Consider the following 16,341-nt stretch of genomic DNA (forward strand, 5'->3'; position numbering starts at 1 on the left):
AAAAAGAGTTAAGAAAATGCCTGTAAGAGCAACAACAAAAACTTTTTTTTTCATGCTACACACTGGCACGCTTCCTGTCAAGCCATGGCTGCAGGAGAAGGGGATCTTTGTACCCTGGAGTGTGAATTGCCAGATATGTCAGAAACCGGAGACAATCGAGCATATTTTTCTGGAGTGCAGGGACTCAGTCTTCCTTTGGGACATTCTACAAAGGACACTAAAAAAAGAATTTCCTTTAACACCTTTTGGAATCCGTTTTTTACCGTTTGAAGAGACAGAAGGAGTGCCATGTGATATGGTGATGTTACTCTGCATGCACAGCGTGTGGAAAACACGAATGGCGGTGCGTAATGAGGATGTTGACGCAAAACCGGCCAAAGAATATTTTGCTGAAAATGTATTGTACATTCGCGAAGCGTTTAAAGCGCTCAGCGAACCACCTGAGTGGTTAACAGCATTTGAACTGCTTGCAAACATTCAGCCTTTTTAAACCAAAATTAAACGACAAGGTACACCCGCACATTGAACTGTCTTTTTTGTTTTGTAATCGCAGCGGAGAATAGCTGTGAATCGTGTATTTGTTATAAAACAGGCAATAAAGAAAAAAAAAAAGCGGTCGTGGCCGAGTGGTTAAGGCGATGGACTTGAAATCCATTGGGGGCTCCCCGCACAGGTTCGAATCCTGTCGGCTGCGTAGCGGTTACTTTTGCTTCTGCCAGCTCTTCGTGAACGCGTATCGATGTGGCGCAGTAGTGCCGCCGTGTATATGCGCAGTCGTGGCCGAGTGGTTAAGGCGATGGACTCGAAATCCATTGGGGGCTCCCCGCACAGGTTCGAATCCTGTCGGCTGCGTAGCGGTTAGTTTTGCTTCTGCCAGCCCTTCGTGAACGCGCATCGATGTGGCGCAGTAGTGCCGCCGTGTATATGCGCAGTCGTGGCCGAGTGGTTAAGGCGATGGACTCGAAATCCATTGGGGGCTCCCCGCACAGGTTCGAATCCTGTCGGCTGCGTAGCGGTTAGTTTTGCTTCTGCCAGCCCTTCGTGAACGCGTACCGATGTGGCGCAGTAGTGCCGCCGTGTATATGCGCAGTCGTGGCCGAGTGGTTAAGGCGATGGACTCGAAATCCATTGGGGGCTCCCCGCACAGGTTCGAATCCTGTCGGCCGCGTAGCGGTCAATTTTGCTTCTGCCAGCCCTTCGTGAACGCGTATCAATGTGGCGCAGTAGTGCCGCCGTGTATATGCGCAGTCGTGGCCGAGTGGTTAAGGCGATGGACTCGAAATCCATTAGGGCCTCCCCGCACAGGTTCGAATCCTGTCGGCTGCGTAGCGGTTAGTTTTGCTTCTGCCAGCCCTTCGTGAACGCGTACCGATGTGGCGCAGTAGTGCCGCCGTGTATATGCGCAGTCGTGGCCGAGTGGTTAAGGCGATGGACTCGAAATCCATTGGGGGCTCCCCGCACAGGTTCGAATCCTGTCGGCCGCGTAGCGGTTACTTTTGCTTCTGCCAGCCCTTCGTGAACGCGTATCGACGTGGCGCAGTAGTGCCGCCGTGTATATGCGCAGTCGGGGCCGAGTGGTTAAGGCGATGGACTTGAAATCCATTGGGGGCTCCCCGCACAGGTTTGAATCCTGTCGGCTGCGTAGCGGTTACTTTTGCTTCTGCCAGCCCTTCGTGAACGCGTATCAATGTGGCGCAGTAGTGCCGCAGTGTATATGTGCAGTCGTGGCTGAGGATTCTACTTCCGGCTTCCGTCCGGTACGGTCGTGGAATGTCGAAGTCCGCAGGAGCGGCTGTTGCGGCCCGTTCGAGCCGCGGAATCAGGTTTTCGGAAACGACCCAACAGGAATATCAACTTGTTTTGCCACATCTGCCATCATGAACTACTGTACTTACTACTGTGTTCTTACACGGTGACTTGAAGGCAAGGCCTTATCGCGTCGAGCATTTTCGCGATGCACTAGTCCGCCATCAGCTCATGTCGGAAGTTGTTGCCCTCGGGGCCTACCAAATGAACCACGTCTGGGCCATCACCTTCAAAGACGTTCAAGGCAAGAAGAAGCTTTTGTCTACCAACGCTTTTAGCGTGAAAGACCACGGTTGTGCTGTGATAGACCCCTGCAACCAAGATGTGCAACCAAGTTGTACTGGCTTCTCCACACCACGCCCGATGAAGACGTCAATGCAGCCCTGGCACCATTCGGAACCGTGACCGATATCTCCAGAGAAAAATGGCGTGTTACCGGTTGCAACGACAAGGGGTCACATACACGCCTAGTGTCGTTGCATTTGAAGGCAGGGACTTCAGTCGAAGACCTGCCACACCAGGTGCGAGTACGGGGGATCATGCTCTAGTCATTGTGCCAGGAAGGCCTCCGCTTTGCCTGCGGTGTCATTGTACTGGCCATATACGTCGCGAATGTCGCGTGCCGCGCTGTGGGCTGTCACCGCTACGGCCACGAAGAGACCCAGTGCGTGCGTACCTACGCGAACGTCACTGGGCCGGGCCGTAGCGACATATTAGACGAACACCTGATGGATCAGGTCGACGCCGAAGAGACAGCAGCAGCAAGCGAAACACATCCCAGCGAGGACAAGACGCCTGAGGCCACGCCCCCCGATGTAGACGAAGCGCAGAAACTTCAGAGTGCCACGGAGGAACCGCCGCAAAAGCTTACCCCTGCAAACGATACCGTAAGCGTAACTACTGTCAAAGAGCCTGGGCCCAGCGAAACACGGGAAGGCGAGAAGGAAGAAACGTGCACCGACGTCACTATGGGAATGCCGGCTACGGCAGTTACTAAGCGCCCGCGAGAAAAAGCGAGCAGCGACGACCAGCGCTCTGACTCAAAGTGTGCAGAAGAACCTCCCTCCACAACAGCGTCCACCCGTAGGTCTAGCTTCAAGCCAAAACCTACCGTGCCACCAGACAGGAAACCAGTGCCGTCCATGCCCCCGCGTTGGCGGGAGCATGGTTCGGCTAATCACTTCGTTGCGGGACCGGTGAAAGACTTACATCTGCAATGGACAATCACGGATGGCAACTCAACCAAGCGACGGGCTGCATCGGGTGCAGCAAAGACAGCAGTGGTCACTGGTCTAGCGTTGTAAGTTTCCACTCATCTGAACAGTATCTTGTGTCGGTTTGTGTAAACTTCACTTACAATGGCCGTTAATCCTGGAATAGCCCTTCGTGTTGCAACACTAAACGTACGCGGCTTCGGAGCCCGAAGGCGGCAACTTCAACTGAGCCGCCTGCTATTAGAAAATGATATCGACATTCTAGCTATCGAGGAAACAAAAATTGAAAGCGAGGAACAAACTGATGTGATGGTGGAAACCTTTCGGTCAAGATATAATCTCTGTGTGTGCCACGCCGTGGGTAAATCAGGGGGGTGCGCAATTTTCTTGCGTAACTCCGTCGGAATTGTAGAGCAGTCTGTCATCGCTTCTGAAAGTGGTCGCTTAGTAGTTTGCGATTTTTATGTTAAAGAGGCACTATGGCGAATTATTTGCATTTATGCACCAAACAAAGCTAGTGAGCGTTTAGATTTTTTCCGATACATCGAAACCTTTTTGAAATGCGAAAGAAATGTGTTACTATTAGGGGACTTCAATTGTGTATGCATGGCTGGAGACAACGCCAAGAACCTACCGATACATTATAAGAGCGCATTGAAACTTAGCGCAATCGTTCAGGAATACGACCTAATTGATATAGGCGATGTACTGCGAGAAAAGCGAGTTCAGTTCACGCATTTCCAAGGCACAAGCCACGCCCGACTTGACCGAGTATATCTGACAGCAAGACTCTTATCTTTTTGCACAACATATGCCGTTAAGCATGTAAGCTTTAGCGATCATAGCTTAGTGACTGTTACAATAGGCACTAAGCGTAAAACGAGCACCTTTAATTGGGACCTCTGGAAATTCAATGATAGCCTCCTGCGAGACGAAATCTTTATCGAAGTAATAACGGCAAAAATTAAAGAAATGCAGGAAAACGACTTCATCAGCCCTGTCGAGTTGTGGGAGCACTTTAAGTGTGAAGTTAAGATGAGCGCAATCGAAAGAGCTAGTGTCGTGCGCTACAAGGCAAGACAGAAAGAAACCGAGTTGCAGCGTACTCTAGACTATCTCTTAAATGCGGAAAGCACTGTTCCCCGCCTGCTTGCAAACAAAGTTAAAGAAGTCAAAAGGCAACTTGAGATTATTGATTCGGAAAAATATCAAGGTGCGATGATAAGGTCGCGTGCCGAGCGGCTCTGGATGGGCGAAACACCTACCAAGCGAGCGTTAAGCGACGAAAGAAGCTACGCTACGAGAAATGCAATAACAGAGCTGCGCTACCAAGGTGCGCTTTCCACAGACCAAAAGGTTATCGAACGAGCGCTAGTGCAACGTTTCAGAAACTTGCTAGGCTGCGGGGTGAATGTGCGAGAGGGCTTTGACACCCATTTTCTGAAATTAATGCCACGATTAGAAGATGAAGTAAAAGCACAACTTCAAAGACCAATAAGTGTTAGTGAACTGGAAAATGCGATAGATGACTTGCCTACAGGGAAAGCTCCGGGGCCCGACGGGCTTGGTGCCGCTTTTTATAAATTCTTTAAGCATCAAATGGCAAAAATGCTCCTCAGAGTTATAGAAGAAGCTTATGAATCCAAAATGATGCCTCCGTCATTTAAAAGAAGCCACGTCGTACTACTACCAAAGACCAAAGACCCTGCAAAATTACTGTCACCGGAAGCATACCGACCCATAAGTCTAACTAACACGGATTATAAGGTTTTTATGAAAGTTATAGCTAAGCGACTTCAGTCCGTGATTACAAACTTGGTCGGTGAACATCAAACTTGTGGAATCAAAGGGAGAACCATACTCACGAATATTCATGTGACCAGAAGTATATTGGAACTACGTGACCTAATGCACGGACGGGTAGCCATGATTCAACTCGACTTAGAAAAAGCTTTCGATAATGTAACCCACAGCATTCTTTTCTCCCTCTTAGAACACATCAACGTAGGTAACATCATATATGATGGAGTAAAAATGGCCTACACTGGCTGTTCTTCAAAACTAATTATTAATAAAAAATTAACCGGAAGCATTACAGCATACTATGGTGTAAAACAGGGATGCCCTGCCAGTTCATTGCTATTTGCAATTTACCTCGAACCGCTGTGTTTAAATCTAATGATGAATAAACAGATACGCGGTTTCCGGCTCTTATCACGTGAAATAAAGGTATTATCCTATGCTGACGATATCGCAGTATTCTGCACTGACAAGGAAAGCATTCAGGAAGCTATGCATACCGGAAGAACTTTCTGCAGCCTTACAGGAAGTGCAATAAGCTGGCAAAAATGCTTAGGTTTTTGGCATGGTGAATGGGAATCTACGCCAGAAATTTTTGACACTATAAATTTCAGCGAGACACCTGCTACTTACCTCGGCGTACCACTCGAACATTACCGCGACACGACCGAGCAGTGGACAGCAGATACTGATCGGGCAAACGAGCAAACAAGAAACTGGGGAGGAAGGAGTCTCTCAATGTTTGCGCGTGCAACTGCGTGTAACTCATTCCTCGTGGCTAAAGTGTTCTATATGTTGCAAGTATTATGTATGTCTAGGATGTGTGTCCAAAAATTGCACAGGATATTCGCAATGTTTGTTTGGGGATCGGGATGGGAACGTACAAGCAGGCTAAACTTATTTCATTCCGTGAATAACGGAGGCCTTGGTTTGTGTAATTTGTTTTTAAGACAAGTAGTCTCAAGGTTTATTTTCCTACGCGACCAAAGGAACGCATTTCTACAAACTGTTATACACGTCCAACTACACAATGCCTTATCGGAGTTCATTGTTACATCATGTGGAACACCACAAGTAGTGGTGAAAGGATATATGCGCGAAGTGGTAAGCGCTTTTCGTTTGCTCAAAGCCCATTTCTCACTTGAATATTTGTCTGTTGTCGGCCGGAAGAAATTGTATAAAGACCTCGTGGATATTTTGTGCCCCGTGCCTATATACCGCTCAACATACACTCTAGGGCCTGAACGCAATGTCTTGAAACGTGTAAAAAGAATGTCTATCAGGCCGACTACCAAATCTTTCTTCTTTCTTGTGTACAGTGGCACGCTTCCCGTAAAACCATGGCTAAGAGAGAAGGGTTTGTTTGTACCATGGAGTATCGATTGCGGTATATGCCATAAACCGGAAACTATAGACCATATATTTCTAGATTGTTGGGACTCAGTGTTCTTGTGGGACATCCTACAAAGAACCATCAAAAAAGAATTCCCTCTGACACCATTCGGTATTCGCTTTCTGCCTTTTGAAGAGACGGTAGACGTGCCGTGCGACACAATAATGTTGCTCTGCATGCACAGTGTCTGGAAGACAAGAATGGATGTAAGGCATGAAGCTCTCCAACCTCGTTCTGCTCAGGAATATTTCGTGGAAAACATCCTGCACCTACGTGACATACATAAGGCCAAAGGGGAGCCACCAGCGTGGCTACCCATATTAGACAAATTAGCCACAGTTCGGTTCCCCTAACCAAGCTGCTTTACCCAATATGCAGCCGGTGTTTTTACCAAATTACAACTATCTCTTTCTGTTTTTAACTCTAACGCGTGGAATGTTCTACTGAGAGCAAACGTGGTACCTTTTTTGTACGTGCGTTGTGTGTAAAACAGGTAATAAAGAAAAAAAAATGCGCAGTCGTGGCCGAGTGGTTAAGGCAATGGACTTGAAATCCATTGGGGGCTCCCCGCACAGGTTCGAATCCTGTCGGCTGCCTAGCGGTTACTTTTGCATCTGCCAGCCCTTCGTGAACGCGTATCAATGTGGCGCAGTAGTGCCGCAGTGTATATGCGTAGTCGTGGCCGAGAGGATTCTACTTCCGGCAGCCGAGCTGTACGGAAATGTGGATCATGGGCTCCGAAGGAGCGGCTTTTGCGGCCACCGGCCGCGGTAACAGGCTTATGGACGATGACGAGGAAGCGAGCTACCAGTTTATTTTGCCACCACTGCCCAAGGGACCTGTCATGAAAAACACCGTGTTTTTGCATGGCGACGTGCGAGCGAGGCCCTATAGGGTCGAAGACTTCCGAGATGCACTCATCCCGACTGGACTGCTGCAGGAGGTCATGGCCCTTGGAGCCTACCAGATCAATCACGTATGGGCAGTCACCTTCTCGAGTGACGAGGCAACGAAAAGGATGCTGGCGTTGAAAGAGCTCAACGTGAAGGGGCGTCGTTACGTTATCGTCGACCCTCAAGACCAACAGGTACGCCTCCGCCTTCATTGGCTGCTTTATTGGGTGGCGGACGAAGATATAAAGGCAGCGCTAGCGGCCTTTGGCAAGGTCGTGGAAGTGACGAGAGAACGATGGCGTGTCAGAGGCGTAGGCGACAAGGACTCAACGTCGCGGACCGTTCTGTTGAAGTTGAAGAGCGGGATGAAAGTCGATGACCTCCCGCACAAAATCCGAGTTGCCGGTGAACTGGCCCTTGTCGTAGCGCCTGGACGGCCGATGCAGTGCCTACGATGCAAAGGTGTCGGACACGTCCGTCGCGAGTGCAAGGTACCGCGTTGCGCTCGGTGTCGCAGCTTTGGACACTCTGAAGATCAGTGTGTGCGCACGTACGCTGCAGTTGTGGGGCCACCAGCGAACGAGGTCGTCACACAGATGAGGATGGATGCTGCTGAAGCCGAGGACGCTGCCAAGGGGGCTGGTGACAAGGAGAGTGCCAGCAATGCAGAGGCGACATCGAAGGCAGCGAAAGATACAGATGTATCTGTTACCCTCGAAAAGAAAGATGGGACGACAACGGGTCCTGCAGAAGAGCGGGCGAAAAGCAAGGAAAACTGCCTTGTAGTTGATGAAGCCGCATGCGAGACAGAAGGTGGGGATCCGCCCCCAACCAGCGACCCTATGGATACGAGCGGCAACGCTACCTTTAAGAGGCCGCTAGACGCTACCGATGGGAAAACAGCTGCAAAGAACCATGCCGACAGGCCTCCTGCAAAGACAACTTTGACGAGAAGGAGCAGCTTCAAGCCCTCTCCAAACATTCATCGGGATAGGAAAGCCGGCGACAAGCCACAGCCGTCCGCGGACCACACCAGACCACCGGACGGTCCCGGAGGCGTCTAGCCGCTGGCTAGACGTTGTGGTGAGCACAGTGCTCCGGGCCTCTCTAACTTTCTCGTATTAGCAATGGCAACCAACCCAACGCTTAGCTTAGGCACGCTAAACGTAAGAGGTCTGGCCGCCAAGCGTAAACAAAGCCAAGTGTACCGGATGATGGTGGACCAAGACCTCGACGTTCTGGCCGTGCAAGAGACAAAGGTTGAAGGGGAGGAGGAGACCCGGGGCGTGGTGCTAAGGTTTACGTCTTTATACTACGCGGTAGTGAGCCATGCTAAAGGTGCGTCGGCGGGTGTTATTTTATTTATTAGGAAACTTCCCGGCTTATCTATCGAAAATTATTTTTCATGCCCTTCAGGCAGGTTAGTGTACGTTGACTTTAATGTTGGTACTGATTCGTGGCGTGTTGTGTGTGTATATGCACCTAATGTTTGTGAAGAGCGCACTCTGTTTTTTTCATCCTTAAGGACGCACATTTGCATGAACAAAAAAGTGATAATTCTGGGAGATTTTAATTGTGTACTCCGAGATCGGGACAGAACAGGCCGAAGAACAAATGACAAAAGCTGCCATGTCCTCGCTGAATTATTAACCGATTTCGACCTAGACGACGTGGCTGACTGTCTGGTTGGAACACGCGAGGTTCATTACACACACTTCCAGGGCAATAGTCACGCGCGTCTAGACAGAATGTACGTGTCACTAGACGTAATACCCCTGTGTAACAGCTACGGTGTCACGCCTCTTTCATTCACTGATCACTGTTTGGTCAAGATGTATGTTGGACGCAAAGCAAAACACCACACTTTCACGTGGGAGTTGTGGAAAATGAATTCCAAATTGTTAACTGACGAGCTTTTTCTAAGCAAAGTACAGGAATATTTGAAAGAAGTGGGAAATAACGTGTTGCGAGTCACCGAAAAGTGGGAAAATTTTAAACAACGAATTAAACTAGCCGCCATCGATCGCTCCTGCAAAATAAAGTACGAAGAAAGAGTTAAAGAGAAAGAACTAAGGGTGGTGTTGGAAAAGTTAACGGCCTTAGAGTGCAGCCAACCGGGCGCATACAAAGACGATTTGCGTAGCATCAAATCGAAATTGGAGATATGCGATGAAGAGCGATATCGGGGAGCGATTATACGCGCAAGGGCAGAGGCTTTGACAGCAGATGAGGCTCCAACTAAACGTGCGCTCGGTCTTGAAAAGAGGCACGCACGGCGTAACCACGTAGATGTACTTGAAGTAGATGATCACGAAATAACCGACTGTGAGGACATAGCGCAAGTGTTTTTCCAGCACTTTCAACAGCTTTTTGCATCGAGTCCTGTTGACGTAGATGCCTTTAGAGCCACGTTTTTGGGACGCATGCCGCAACTCAACGACGACACGAAGAACAGACTAAAGGCACCGATATCAGCACGTGAAGTGGAAAAGGCAATTGATGATTTAAAAACTGGAAAATCGCCGGGTCCGGATGGCCTTTGCGCCGCTTTTTATAAACAGTTTAAATCAGACTTTTCGCCTCTTCTCGCTGACGTCTTTAACGAAGCGTATGAAGTAAACGCATTGCCATATTCTTTCGGGGAAGCACACACCGTGCTCATCCCTAAGACCGACGAGCCTACGAAACTAAAATATGTAACGTCGTACAGACCAATATCACTTACCAACAATGATGACAAAGTATTCATGAAGATCATCGCTTGCAGGTTACAATCAGTAATGGAAACCATAGTAGGTAGTCACCAAACATGCGGCATCAAGGGACGTACTATTAGCACAAACATACACATAATGAGATCAATTCTGGAATGTTGTGACGCCTTAAGGTCGCGAGTTGCTATTCTCCAACTTGATTTGGAGAAAGCTTTTGACTGTGTTGCTCATGTTATTTTAATTGCCATTCTAAAACATATAAATGTCGGGTCCATAATTACTGACGGGGTGGCCATGGCGTACCGGAACGGAAGTACTAAGCTTATAATTAACAAGTCACTGGGGGCCCCCATCAGCATTCAACGTTCCGTGCGTCAGGGCTGCCCAGCCAGCCCACTCCTGTTCTGTATTTATCTAGAGACTCTGTGTTTGGCAGTGATTGAGAACAAATGTATTCATGGGTTTACAATGCAAGCATCAGAAGTTAAACTTCTGGCCTATGCTGATGACGTAGCCGTGTGTTGCAATGACAAGGAGAGCGTTTTGCAAACGATAAATGTTGTTAAAAAATTTGGCGAAATCACTGGAAGTAGAGTAAACTGGAGCAAGTGCCACGGTATTTGGCATGGGGAGTGGCCTAAGACCCCCGCTATCTTTGCGAATGTCACGTGGTCGACAACGCCAGTAAAATACCTGGGTGTACCACTTGAAGCTTATAAACAGAGCGACGAATACTGGCAGTGCGAGCTTAAAAGGGTTAAAGAGAAGGCTGAGGCGTGGAGAGCCAAACACCTTTCAGTATTTGCCAGGGCTACAGTGTGCAACTTGTTTTTCGTAGCTAAGCTATGGTACGTTATGCAATTCATTTTCTGTAACAGAGCCAATATACAGAAATTGCACAGAGTTTGTGCCGTGTTTGTGTGGGGTTCTGGATGGGAGAGATGCAGCCGCAACAATCTTTTCAGACGGGTGAAAGATGGAGGGCTAGGGCTGGCCCACCTGTTTGTGAGGCAATTAGTCGGACGGTTCTTTTTCTTCAGGAACAATGATAATTCATTTCTTCAATCGGTTTGCAAAGTCAGACTTGCGCATTTGTTACCCGAGTTTATTATAAGCTCTGAAAGTGTACCGGTGGCAGTCTTCGGATTCTATAAGGAAATTGTGCTGAGTGTTCGTTTCCTTGCTGTACGGTTTTCCAAAGAATATTTGTTTACGGTCACAAGAAAAAGGCTGCGCAATGATCTATTGGACAGCCTTTTTCCCTCACCTCGGTACCGAACTATGTACAGTCGAGGCCCAGGCCAGAATGTTTTCAAACGTGTTAAAAAAATGCAGGTACCGCCTGGTATGAAAACTTTCTTTTTCAAGCTACACACAGGAACACTATCAGTTGCAACGTTTTTAGAAGAAAGGGGCTTTTACATGCCATGGGGCTCAGATTGCTTCATATGCAAACAACCAGAAACAATAGACCATGTTTTTTTACACTGTTGGGCGGGGGTTTTCTTTTGGGATGTTCTACAGCGAACAATAAAGAAAGAATTTCCTCTTGATCCACATGGCATAAGGTATCTACCGATAGATGACGAGGACGGAACACCTTTCGATCAGATAATGTTAACTGGCCTCTACTGTATATGGCGAGCCCGCATGGCTGGCTTCTATTGCGATCCCGATGCAAGACCAGCCCGTGTTTTCTTTCGAGAACCAATAACACGTTTTCTTGATGTGCTTGCTACACATGAGTGCCCACCGCCTTGGATGGCCAGGATAGAACCCCTGGCTAATCTTAAAGAATGTTAAACAACGCCAGCTCACATATAACAGGCGGCTTTTACTTATTAATTTTTGTTAACGGATGAGAAGTTCATCTGTCTGTGTATATATGTTCCTTATGTTGTCCTTCCGATGTACTGCTGATTACCGGCAATAAAGAAAAAAAAAATAGTCGTGGTCGAGTGGTTAAGGCGATGGACTTGAAGTCCATTGGGGGCTCCCCGCACAGGTTCCAATCCTGTCGGCTGCGTAGCGGTTACTTTTGCTTCTGCCAGCCCTTCGTGAACGCGTATCAATGTGGCGCAGTAGTGCCGCAGTGTATATGCGCAGTCGTGGCCGAGTGGTTAAGGCGATGGACTTGAAATCCATTGGGGGCTCCCCGCACAGGTTAGAATCCTGTCGGCTGCGTAGCGGTTACTTTTGCTTCTGCCAGCCCTTCGTGAACGCGTATCAATGTGGCGGAGTAGTGCCGCAGTGTATATGCGCAGCCGTGGCCGAGTGGTTAAGGCGATGGACTCGAAGTCCATTGGGGGCTCCCCGCGCAGGTTCGAATCCTGTCGGCCGCGTAGCGGTTAATTTTGCTTCTGCCAGCCCTTCGTGAACGCGTATCAATGTGGCGCAGTAGTGCCGCAGTGTATATGCGCACTCGTGGCCGAGTGGGGTTCCACTTCCGGCCCCTGTAGTGTACGGGCGCGGCTGTCATGAGCCCCGTCGTAGCGGCATCAGCGGCCCAGCAGGGCCGCGGTTCTAGGTTTTTTGCGAACGAGGATCCTGATTATCAGGTGCTACTGCCTCAACTACCAACGGGGCGACTTTATTTTTGCATGCTGATATGCGTGCAAGGCCATACCGGGCGGAAAGCTTCCGTCACATGTTGTCAAGCATGAAGTTGCTGTCTGACGTTGTCGCCCAAGGGGCGTATCGAATGATCCATGTGTGGGCCATGAGTTTCAAAAGTAGTAACGGAGTGAAAGAGCTGCTGCAGGCAAAGGACTTGTCGGTGAAGGATAGACCATGCATCGTCGTCGAGCCTGGAAATCAAGCAATGCACCTCAAGCTACACTGGATGTTGCACAACGTGCCGGACGAGGACATTCGTGAAGCCCTGGCGCCTTACGGCCGAGTCATGGATGTGGCAAGAGAGCGGTGGCAGGTGCATGGCCTTCAGGATAAAGGTTGTTCAACGCGCCTGGTCACCCTGATGCCGAGGAAGGGCTTGGGGGCTGACGACGTGCCTCATCTCTTACGGATAGCCGGTGAGGACGCTCTCGTGGCGATTCCTGGAAGCGCACCGCTCTGCCTTCCTTACCGACACACAGGGCACATCCGGCGCGACCGAAGGGTCGGGGAGGTCAGCTGCTGCTCAAGCAAGGTATTTTGTGGGCTACACTTCAATGTGTCGCGAAACAGCTGCTCTGTCCGTTAGCACTTGTATACGTAACTATAAGTATACCTAGAACTGCTACGTGTGATTATATACGTTTTTTCTTTTATGCCTACCTTTCCCGCTTATTAACAATGGATGTGAATAGGGGAATACGAGTTGCTACTATTAATGTACGCGGCCTGGCTTCAAGACGGAGGCAGTACCAGCTCAGCCGACTATGCGTTGAAAATGAACTCGATACTATAGCTATACAAGAGACGAAAGTTGAAAGCGAGGAGCGAACAAACAAAATGATAACACCGTTCAGAACATATTATAACATATGCACATGTCACGCTGTCGGCACGTCTGGTGGATGCTCTGTCTTGGTTCGAAGGGGCATTGGTATAAATGAAGATATGGTTACTGTGAGCGAAAGTGGGCGTTTTATTGTTCTTGATTTTTCTTTTACTAGATCACAATGGAGGATTATATGCGTGTATGCGCCAAATGATATCAATGAAAGATGTCGCTTTTCTCGAATCTAGAAGAGTACCTTCGTTGTGACAAGTACCTCATCTTTCTTGGTGACTTTAATAGTGTGTGTCATGTAGAAGATCGTGCTAAACGTAAATTCCCGCCGGACAAGAGTGCAGTGATATGGAACACCTTAGTAAATGATTATAACCTAGAAGACGTTGGTCACCTTTTGGCCAGTACTTTGCAGTCGCAATTTACACACTGTCAACGAGATAGCCAAGCACGACTTGACAGAGATTACATCTCGTTAGATCTTGTGCCTCTATGCGGTAACTATGTCGTGAAGCCGGTGTCCCTTAGCGATCACAGTATAGTGTGGTTTGCACTCGGTGCCAAGTCAAAAAAGCCTCTGTTCGATTGGGCACTTTGGAAATTTAACGAAAAACACCTAAGTGATGACAAATTTATAAACGATGTAAAGCACGAAATTAAAAACACGTTGACTAATGAGAGTGTACCTTGGGCAGAAGTATGGGAAGACTAAGGTTCGCGTGAAAATGGTTGCAATTGAAGTAGGAACTGTTAGACGACACAATTAAAAAAATGAAAGAAAACGAGCTCCAGAAGGAACTCAATTTTCTGATTTTCGTGGACAGTGCGGAACCTGGAAAATTTAGTGAAGAAATCAGAACAGCTAAAAGCGCTATGGAAGCTATTGACACGGAAAAATATAGAGCAGCGGTTATTCGGGCACGGACGGAAAGAGTGTGGGTTGATGGAACGCCGAACAAGCGCGGCATTGCCGATGAAAAGAGGTACGCAAGAAAAAATGAAATAAGACATATTAATTATCGGGATGAGGTTACTTCCGACTCGAATATGATTGAACAGGCCTTTACCGAACACTACCGCATGTTGTTCGGTGTCCCAATCCACGTGGGAGCTGAGTTTGAAGCAAGTTTCGTGAATTTATGCCGCGCTTTGATGACGACGTAAAAGCCAGTCTCGAAGAACCGATAAGCGTCCGAGAAACAGAACACGCGATCGAAGAACTTCCTACAGGCAAATCACCGGGTCCCGATGGCTTAGGAGACGCCTTTTATAAGGCATTTGCACCTGGGCTTGCTGAAGTGTTGGAGCATGTACACTCTGAGGCATACAAATATAAGCAGCTCCCACCGTCTTTCAGAAGTGCACACATGGTTTTAATACCGAAAACAGACGACCACAAGGCGCTTTTATCGGTTGGGGCATACAGGCCAATTGGCCTTACAAATACCGATTATAAAATACTCATGAAGGTATTGGCAAAGAGACTACAAACCGTCATTACGAATCTTGTCGGTCCGTATCAAACTTGCGGTATAAAAGGCCGCACAGTTACTACAAACAGCCACGTAGCGCGAAGCGTTCTAGTGTAGCGACGCTTTCGCTAAACGCGTTGCTTTGTTGCAACTCGACCTGGCGAAAGCCTTCGAGCGTGTGTCCCACAATGCTCTTCTTCTTGTTTTGGAATATGTTAACGTAGGGAAAGTAATCTTAGATGGCGTCAAAATGGCCTACGACCAATGCACGACACAGATTATAATTATTAAGTCCCTCAGCGAAAAGCTTTCACTAAGATCTTCCCTTAGACAAGGGTGCCCACTAAGTCCATTACTTTCTGCATTGTACCTCGAGCCTTTTTGTTTAGCAGTTATACGCAATGACAACGTCCGAGGATTTCGTCTACAGCTATCTGAAGTCAAGGTACTGGCATACGCTGATGACATCGCAGTCTTCTGTGAGGATCGTGATAGCGTTCTTGAAGCTGTACGTCTTGTAAAGAAGTACTGTGAGCAATCTTTATCCCAGATCAATTGGCAAAAGAGCATCGGTATATGGCACGGTCAATGGGACATTATACCAGCTCACTTTGCAAACATCCGGTGGTCAACAACGCCAACTAAGTACTTGGTGTGCCGCTGGAGCACTATAATGATACCGCACAGTACTAGTCCGATGAAGCTGATAAAATGAGTGAAAAATCAAAAGGTTGGCTTGGCCGAGATATGTCAATGTTTGGACGCGCTTCTGTGTGCAACCTCTTTTCAGTATCGAAAGTGTGGTATATTATGCAAGTCTTATCAATGTGTCGGACAAGTGTGCAAAAAGTGCATCGTGTTTTTGCCGTATTCATATGGGCTTCTAGTTGGGAGAGGATAAGCAGAGCCAATTTGTTTCGTTCAGCTCGCAGTGGTGGGCTAGGCCTGTCGCATTTGTTTATCAGACAAATTGTGTCGCGTTTTTTTTTTTTTTTCGGGATCAGAGAAATGATTTTCTGCGCACAGTAATTCAAGTCCGTTTGGGAAAAGCACTGCCGCAATATGTTGTAACGACCAGTGATACGAAGGAAGGAAGTATTAGGGGATATCTGCGCGAAGTGGTTGATTCACTTCTGAAGTTGCGTGCGCGGTTTTCCATGGAATATCTGTGCTCTGTGACAAGAAAAACACTGCATAAAGATTTAGTTGACACAATGGTGGCAATACCATTGTACAGGTCTGTAAACTGGTGAGGCCAAGGAGATGATGTACTGAAACGGGTGAAAAAAATGCCAATTAGACCCTTTCAAAAAACGCTTTTCTTTAAGCTACACACAAACACGCTACCCGTAAAAACATGGTTAGACGAAAAAGGAATATTTGTCCCATGGACATTAAACTGCTTACGTTGTAAAAAGCCAGAGACGATCGAACACATTTCATCGATTGCTGGGATTCAATATTTCATTGGGATGTCTTACAACGTACACTTAAAAAAGAACTACCGATTACACCTCTTGGTATTCGATATTTGCAACTGATAACGAAGGAGGAGTTCCGTACGATATGTTTATGCTCCTTGGCCTCCACACTCT

General features: G+C 48.0%; 9 non-coding genes across 9 annotated transcripts; all 9 read left to right on the top strand.

Moving 5' to 3' along the window:
- Positions 1–612: 612 nt before the first annotated feature.
- TRNAS-UGA (transfer RNA serine (anticodon UGA)) lies at positions 613–694 on the top strand. Its single transcript has one exon. It is a non-coding gene; the product is annotated as a tRNA-Ser (tRNA).
- Positions 695–770: 76 nt separating this feature from the next.
- Positions 771–852, top strand: TRNAS-CGA (transfer RNA serine (anticodon CGA)). The gene has a single exon. It is a non-coding gene; the product is annotated as a tRNA-Ser (tRNA).
- A 76-nt stretch (positions 853–928) lies between these two features.
- TRNAS-CGA (transfer RNA serine (anticodon CGA)) lies at positions 929–1,010 on the top strand. Its single transcript has one exon. It is a non-coding gene; the product is annotated as a tRNA-Ser (tRNA).
- A 76-nt stretch (positions 1,011–1,086) lies between these two features.
- TRNAS-CGA (transfer RNA serine (anticodon CGA)) lies at positions 1,087–1,168 on the top strand. The gene has a single exon. It is a non-coding gene; the product is annotated as a tRNA-Ser (tRNA).
- Positions 1,169–1,244: 76 nt separating this feature from the next.
- TRNAS-CGA (transfer RNA serine (anticodon CGA)) lies at positions 1,245–1,326 on the top strand. Its single transcript has one exon. It is a non-coding gene; the product is annotated as a tRNA-Ser (tRNA).
- A 76-nt stretch (positions 1,327–1,402) lies between these two features.
- TRNAS-CGA (transfer RNA serine (anticodon CGA)) lies at positions 1,403–1,484 on the top strand. Its single transcript has one exon. It is a non-coding gene; the product is annotated as a tRNA-Ser (tRNA).
- A 76-nt stretch (positions 1,485–1,560) lies between these two features.
- On the top strand, positions 1,561–1,642 carry TRNAS-UGA (transfer RNA serine (anticodon UGA)). Its single transcript has one exon. It is a non-coding gene; the product is annotated as a tRNA-Ser (tRNA).
- Positions 1,643–6,727: 5,085 nt separating this feature from the next.
- On the top strand, positions 6,728–6,809 carry TRNAS-UGA (transfer RNA serine (anticodon UGA)). The gene has a single exon. It is a non-coding gene; the product is annotated as a tRNA-Ser (tRNA).
- A 5,113-nt stretch (positions 6,810–11,922) lies between these two features.
- TRNAS-UGA (transfer RNA serine (anticodon UGA)) lies at positions 11,923–12,004 on the top strand. The gene has a single exon. It is a non-coding gene; the product is annotated as a tRNA-Ser (tRNA).
- Positions 12,005–16,341: the final 4,337 nt, after the last annotated feature.

The sequence above is a fragment of the Dermacentor andersoni genome, chromosome 1 (assembly GCF_023375885.2).
Source record: "Dermacentor andersoni chromosome 1, qqDerAnde1_hic_scaffold, whole genome shotgun sequence".
In the NCBI taxonomy this organism is placed as follows: Eukaryota; Metazoa; Arthropoda; class Arachnida; order Ixodida; family Ixodidae; genus Dermacentor; species Dermacentor andersoni.